The following is an 8297-nucleotide window of genomic DNA, read 5'->3' as shown; positions in this document are numbered from 1 at the left end:
CCAACATTTATTATTACTTGTATTCTTGATTGTTGCCATTCTGACTGGAATGAGATAGAATCTCAGTGTAGTTTTAATGTGCATTCCTTTAATTGCTAGAGATGTTGAACATTTTTTCATATTTGTTGATTAATTGTACTTTTGTGAAGGGTCTGTTCAGTTCCTTTGCTCATTTATTGATTGGATTATTTGTGGTTTTTTGGTATTAAGTTTTTGAGTTCTTAATACATCCTGGAGATTAATGCTCCAAGGTGCAGGTGGCAAAGATTTTCTCCTATTCGTTAGGCTCTCTCTTCACATTCTTGATTGTTTCCTTTGCTATGAAGAAGCTTTTTAGTTTGACACCAGCCAATTATTAATTCATGATTTTACTTCTTGCACTTTAGTGGTGTGTTGAGGAATTCATTTTCTATGCTGATGGGATGGAGTTTGGGCTACTTCTTCTAGTAGGCACAGTGTCTCTGGTCTAATGCTTAGGTCCTTGATCCACTTTGGGTTTTCTGCAGGGTGAGGGATAGGGGACTAACTTCATTTTGCTACATATGGATTTCCAGTTTTCCCAGCATCATTTGCTAAAAAGGCTATCTTTTCTCTAATGTATGTTTATGGCACCTTTGTCTAGTATGAGATAACTATATTTATGTGGGTATGTCTCTGTGTCTTCTATTTTGTTTCATTGGTCTTCATGTCTGTTTTGGTACCAATACCATGCCATCTTTGTTTCTGTAGCTCTGTAGTATAGTTTAAGGTCTGGTATCGTGATGCCCCCTGCTTCACTTTTCTTGCTGAGGATTGCTTTGGCTATTCTAGGCCTCTTATTTTTCCAAATGAATTTCATAATTGCTTTTTCTATTTCTACCAAAAAAGTCATTGGGATTTTAATAGGAATTGCATTAAATCTGTATAGCACTTTTGGTAGGGTGACCATTTTGGCCATATTAATTCTGCCTATCCAAGAACATGGGAGAGCTTTCCATCTTCTAAGATCTTCTTCAATTTCTTTCGTTAGTGTTCTATAGTTTTCAAGGTAGAGATCTTTCACATCTTTTGTTAGACTGATTCCCAAGATTTTCGTGTTTTTTGTTTTTTGTTTCTGAGGCTACTGTGAATGGGATAATTTGAATTCTGAGTGAAGCCACTGCTAATGGGAAGAAATTTGGCTTGCCATGATCTCTACCATGATTAAACCTCTACCATAATCTAAACTTTAAACAATTTATAACAACTTCTATTTCTTATTAGCTTTTCTGGACACTCATTTTTAAAACACACTAAATGCCAATACAGGTACCTTCATAATTTTCATGAATTGGAATTAAAAGTGTAAAATGATTACTGTCAAACAAAAACTTAGTCACATACAGTTGTTATAAGTTGAGAGATCTACTATTTTATCATCATAATTGATGCAGAACAGACATTGTTAATTTCCTCTGTATGTATTTTATCAGGCCATGGCTCCATCCTTTGCTATAAATGCTATTGTAGAAAAATATAACATTAAATGCAATAACATTAAATGAAGAATGATTGATCAATTCAGCAACAACACAAAAATCATTCACATCCTATCAGACATTCATTTAATGTTAGTTTGCAAGATTACATCTCATAACTATGATTGAATAATTAAATTATCATATGAAATAAAATAGTGGTTTTAAACTTGGAGATAACTGAGCATTAAAGAGAGTTAGCAGTCATCTAAAAGATAAACTTCTTTATTGCACATTTGGCAGCAAAATGAAGATAATAATGTCACCCAACTAATGTCCAGCTTCCAGCATTATTAACACATGGATGCTTATGAAGATGACTCAGATAATCATTATAAATCATTTTGAATACATACTATCCAGCATTCATGTTCTTGACCACAAGTCATTTCTGTTTACTAAAACTGTAACTGACATTGGATAGCATGGTTACTACAGTTAATGATGATATATTTGATTCTTGAAAAATACAGAGATCTTAAGTATTCCCACCACAAAATGATAAATCACAATGTGTACATGTTTCAAAATATGTTGTACATAATACAGACATAAAATCTGTCAATCAAATGATAAAAATAAAACAAAAAAGAACTAAAAGCTAGTAGATTGGATTATCCAGAAAGAAAGAAAAAAAAAAAAATAGAAAGAAAAAAAAAGGACCTGGCTCTCAGATTGTGGTCATAACTAAGGTACAAGTTTGCCAAAAAATACAGGTCCACCATTGCTGTAGATCAATATCATTAACCCATTTCATGAAATAAAGGAACCTCAAATAATGGCAAAATTCAGTTAACAATGGCAAAATTGTAAAACAGACCAAATGAATTAAGTCTACTTAAGCAGAGGCGTCTCACAGAAACAGTATTTTGCTAGTAAATACCCACTCCTAAACTTTTTGAGTATCTTTTGATCCAAGATGTTGTTTACACACATGGGAATTCCTACATGACTTTTGATTCCCACTGTGCTATTATTTAACATAAAATAACTTTAAAATTCTAATAACATCTAATAATACCATGCGAACGTTCGTGAAGCTGGGGCGGCAGCAGCACTGTACAAAAGCACTTAAACCAGTCCCTGTGGAATGCAAGTTGTTATGGAAAGCTCTGTGAGCCAAGAACTAGCGGGATTCTGTGCTGTTAACTGGAGAAAGCGCCCTCTGGGTTAACTGAGAGATAAAGGTGAGAAAATAAAAACACCATGAAACCAGCTCTTAAGTGACCCCAAATCTTTACATACCAGGCAAGGAAAATGGGGAAATGCAAGCAATCTGTTGGTAGAAGATGAGTTTCTCTTGCAGAGTGCCCCTGGGTTTATTTGGACCTAAGGGAAATCACTTCTGTTTGGTGACCAAGAAGGATTTGACCTTCCTGTCAGCTTTACTTGACTTCAGGTCCCAACACATCTCTTTCTCAGAGCATTTACTTGAGAAAACTTGTAATTAGAAATACTTCCCCTGCCTCTTTGAGAAGTAAATGTGTTTTAAAGCCTTTTAACACTTTTACAGCCCACAAGTGCCCTTCTCAAGGTCCTGGGAGCCACCCTTTGAAATGACATCAAGGAAGATACCATCCTCATATGCTAGTCTCTGTGGGAAAGCAGGAACCCAACTCTGGTGGGCAAGTCCCTGGCTCTAAGGTGCAAAACTATCTCCTGTCACAAGGATGGGAGCAAGTTTACTTTCTCTTTAAGGTCCATTGGCAAACACTGGTGGTCTACGTCCCTCCAACTCAGCTCCTAATTCTCCACTCTTTCAATGGAGATGAATATCCAAACTTGGCCTGTGTGCTCCCCACTCTTGCTAGAAATAGTATGAATAGAGTCAACTTTTTATCTGTGCATCACGTTTGGTGAAATTTCTCTTCAATAGGTGAGGTTTCAGGAATGCCATACCTCACACTGAATGGGGTATCTTTGAACCGTAGAGATGGGAGTGGAATAAATAATGCAATGGGTTAGAAAGTAGCTCCAGAAGAGAGAAGACCCTCTGTACTCTCTGGTTTTCAGAAGTTTTACAATTAACACCAGCTCAAAAAACTCAAAAAAAAAAAAAAAAAAAAAAAAAAAAAGAGGCATAAGGGAAAGTTGTAATGAGACATGAAGGACAATTAAATAGAATTTTAACTCAGAAATTAAACATACTTTTCTAGACCTGTCACTTCCAAAGCCAGTCTTTCTTCTGGGTCAGTCACTTCCCAAATTCCTAGGAAATCTATGAATTTTCAAGGTAACCATAAATCCATTCATTTATACCTTATGCGCTACTAATTAACCCTCTAATAAATAGATTAGAAAGATATGACATTTTTAGAAACCTATAATTTTGGAGGGTTTTTCAGTGCTATCTACTAATCAGATAATGGAGACCATGTCATCTTAAGGATCCAGAGATTGACTAGGCTACCACAACTGTCTTTAAATCACCAGACTGATATCATTCCTATTTTCTTCCCCATAACTACCCCTCACCAAGTTTCCTGTTAAAGAAGAGCCAAGATCCCCCATCCACGCACCAAAAAAAAAAAAAAAAATTCCTGAGATGACCTGCTTTCTTTCTTAAATATTCTTTGATTTACCCCAAAAGTCCCCTCTCTCTTGAGATTATCTGTTATTATGGTTTGAATATGAGATGTCCCCCAAAAGCTCCTGTGTTTATGCAGAAATATTCAGATGTGAAATGGATTATAAGAGCTATAACCTGATAGTCCATCTTAACCTGAATGGACTAACTGGGTGGTAACTGTGGGTAGGTGGGGTGTGACTGGAGGAGGTGGGTCACTGCAGTTGTGCCCTGGAAGGGCTCATTTTCCCTGCAACCCCTCGCCGCCCCTCCCACTCTCTGGTTTCCATAAGGGAAGCAGCATCTCTCTGACATACTTGTCTGCCATGATTTGCTGTCCCACCTTGGGTCCAGAGCAATACTTGGCCACCACAGAATGAACCAAAAAAAATTTCCCTCCTCTAAGTTGTTCTTGTCAGGTATTTTGGTCACAGTGACACAAACCTGACAAACACACCCACATCATCCTTTGGCTGTGTATTTCCTTTCCTAAATAAACCTCTGGCTATGCCTCTGAATTCTGTCATATGTTGAAATTCTTTATCATCATATAAGCCAAGGACTCTGCTGGTCCTGATTTGAATCCCCCTTCTCTCTGGGAATTATTCCTTGACACCTCTTCTCCCATAATAGGAAGATTGTCGCTGACACGTTCCAGTTTCCCAATCTAGCACAAGATAATATACAATGAGGCATGAGCTATCAAGTCTGCATGAGTGGAAAAGGCGTACCCAAAGGTATAGGTATTTAAATATCAAGAGGGGAGAAAGAGCACAGAAGAGGAACAGAGTCTCAATCCCTGGGAGTATCAACCCTCAAGGACCATGGAGGCTAAGAGGAGGGAGGCCACAGGGCAGACCACTCACATGACTTCTTTTCAACTTTACTAATGGGAAGAGTAGGCAAGAAATTGCTTCTCCACTTATTTTTAACACAAAGATTTAATACTCTGCCTATCTGAATTAGATGTCAATGGGCTCAATAAAGTAAAATAAAAAGAAAATGCTTGCTTCTGTTAAGCAGTTCTCCTCATTCACTTTAAGAAATTCTACAGTTTTCCTCTACTACATTCAGGGGACTCACTGGATAGGGGACCAGGAGTTTCTCTGAGCAACATTATGTGTCCTCTGGAAAAGAGAGAGCAGGCTGATGAAAATGATTGTTCTCCCTTTTTTCCCAACAGTGTTGCCTTCTTCATTAGACATGAAGCAATTTATAGTTCAATACTTTTATTAAGACCCCTGTACAGAAACATGAAGCCACAGAATTATATTATCAAATTTTTCCTTGTTGACTGGAATCCCAAATTGCCTGTATGCCACACTAAAACTGAATGAGTGGAATTTTAATTTGGTAGCTTGACATACTAAAGTAAAACTGGCCATGGTCACTGAGGAAAACAGTAAAAGGTAGAAGAGGAGAAGAAGAAGGGTGATAAGGGGAACAGGAGAGGTGAGGAGAGAAAGTTAGCATCCAAATCTCAACTGGGAATAAAATGTGCTGATTTCCTGAAGAAATCTGAGTAACTGGGTGAGGGACTAATTGCCTGCACTGAGGAGGGAATCTTCTACCCACAAACAATGCAAAGGTAACCCCACAGCTTTATATCACAAATTTATTCATCCAACAAATATTTGCTAACTAAGCTCCTAATATGTCCAACCACGAGCGCAGATAGAAAGGTTATAGAAGTGAACAAGATGAACCAAGCCCCGCTCTCCTGAAGCCTATATTCTCACAGGTGTAGCGGGGGCAGGATAGTCAATAAATCAGTACAATGAATAAGAAAGCATGAAATATGTTGATTTCTAGAAGACAAAATACAATAAGGAGATTTGATAGAAAGTGTTTTATAATTTTAAAATTAAATTTATTACTCAGGGACGGCTAATAGGGTATAAGAAGAATCAAACACTTGAAAGATCAAAAGAGCTGCTCCTTTTTTTTTTTTTTTTTTTTGACAGAAGAGCATAGATTTTGTACTTTTCTTCCTAAGTATTTCAAGTCTTTTCAAAACAAGACTCTTGGGACCTCTAGATTCAAGTATGCTCCTAAACTTGGTCAACTGCTACAAGTCTTAGGGGGCCTTGTATACATGCTTGAGTTACTCATTCGCCAACATTAAACCCCTGACAAAGCAGGACTTCTTTCTCCATGGCATGTGTTGATTTCAGAGGCAGAGGTGGGTCAATGTAGGAAAAAATGAAATTTTTCCTTGGAACTTGTCTGTGATGACAGGTGCCTGCCATGATCATAACTACTGTCTCTTCCCCAATCCCTTCCTTCCATTTTCTTAAGGCAGAAAATAATCATCTCTGAAGATAATTGATAACAATTCCATCAAACAAAAACATGTGCTTCCAATGCACTGCTTTCAGATATTCTGGGTTTAGTTCAACTGACCGATGAGCTGATTGATGCGTTCACCCTGATAACCAGGTAGGCCCATCTCCTCGAGGAAGCCCACTCTATTTTTGATAGCATGACGGGCCACAGAGAGATGGAAAGGGCACAAGAACTTAGAGATCTCCCAGAAATACTTCCCAGGGAAGGCAATTTCATGAATGAGATCTTCCAGACAAATGACATCAAACCTCCCCAGGTGCTCCTCAATCACTGTGTTGTCTGTCAAGGGGATGGTCTTATTCTTGATCTTTGCTTGTCCACGTTTCAAGATGTGTTCCCGGACAGACTTCAGATTTGGAAATCCCCAACTCACATAAGGTTCTACTATCCGCAGCATTTTTAGGCTTTTCGGGGTGACTTTAACAAAGACACCACTAAATATTTTCTTCAGACGAAGTCTTGCAATAGTCCTCTGCACCAGCAAACTCACCCCACTAATCCTTTGGATGTGTACAACAAAGGCCAAGGAATGTTTATCTGGCATTTCCAAAGCATGAGGTTTCACTTCTAGTCGTCTGACACGCACCTGGTCATGTTTCTTCCGCTAGGAATCATGTAGGAATGATTCCAGTCGCTTAAATCTGAACTGTTTTCCTTTTCTCTCCTTCTTTGCCAAAAGTGCTTGCTTTGCCTGGGTAGCTTTGAGGGCCTGATAAGCCTCCCTCTTTTTCAGGAGATTTTTCTGGAACCAGAGGGATCTTTTTTCTTTGCTCTTCCTCCGCCATCTTCCCAGAGCTGCGATTATAGTTTGTTTCAAAAGAGCTGCTCTTGATCTGAGGCAGATGGATTGCTTTAAACACCAGGAGGAATGGAGAGAACATTGATAGGTCAATCTGTTGGAGATAAAGTTGGTGAGCAGGATGAGATCAGGTGGTGGAAGACTACATTTGAGGTGTTTGTCCATGCTCCAGGACAACCAGCTCCTGAGCACTGGGCACTTAGGAGACCCAGCTGAACAACAGTAACCACCACCATCAATTGGCTAAGTAACCGTTGTATCACCTGCTTCATAAATATTTATGCTAAACCTCCAATTGTCCTCCACACTATGTTCAACTTAACAGATGGAACAACTGAAGTTTTAGGGTGGTATTCTGAACTCATCAGGGTCTTATAGCAAATGATTGGCAGAATCATAATTTACAACATTTTATGAATTTGCTGGATTTGATTCTTTGGTGAAAATATTGTGAGAGATGAGATTAAAAGCCATTTCCTTCTTCCTAAATCCCTCCCCTTCTTTCTCTCCACCAGCATCATTGAATTACTTTCCAGTCCAGGCTCCTCCTGGCTTTCTTCCCTGAGTCAGCTGTGTCTTGCGCTTGACTAATGGCACAGATTGAGTTGTAGCTCACTGGGAGTCCCATTTACTCCTCCAAACTACTGATAGAGGACAGGTCCTACTGAGGAATCACCCTAGGGGGGTCATTTTGAGTTTCCTACTGGAAATTTGCCCCATAAACATGAATTTACACTTTCCAAAAAGGAATAGGAACTTGGAATATAAGTTTACTTTATTGCAAATAGTAATATAATTCTATAACATTTAATACTTCTTTGATGAATTTGTCACATATGTGTATGTATATCATATATATCATAAATATAAGAACATTTAACTAATCAAAATATCCCAATTCCCCATTTCATATATATAATGCATAATATATATCATATATATATCATATCACATCATATCATATCATATATATCAAAATACTTAACTCATCAAAATATCCCAATTCTTCAGTTCCCTGGAAGGTCTATTGCTAGCAATAATATCCTGCCATTGGTCCACTTACGCCGGTCACTTCTGCTTTTCAGATTTA

General features: G+C 38.1%; 1 pseudogene; it reads right to left on the bottom strand.

Moving 5' to 3' along the window:
• Positions 1–6451: 6451 nt before the first annotated feature.
• On the bottom strand, positions 6452–7196 carry LOC124961038 (60S ribosomal protein L7-like 1; annotated as a pseudogene).
• Positions 7197–8297: the final 1101 nt, after the last annotated feature.

The sequence above is a fragment of the Sciurus carolinensis genome, chromosome 12, assembly GCF_902686445.1.
Source record: "Sciurus carolinensis chromosome 12, mSciCar1.2, whole genome shotgun sequence".
NCBI classification, from domain to species: Eukaryota; Metazoa; Chordata; class Mammalia; order Rodentia; family Sciuridae; genus Sciurus; species Sciurus carolinensis.
Note: the sequence above shows the minus strand (reverse complement) of the source record. Positions and strands in the feature narration are given on the sequence as shown.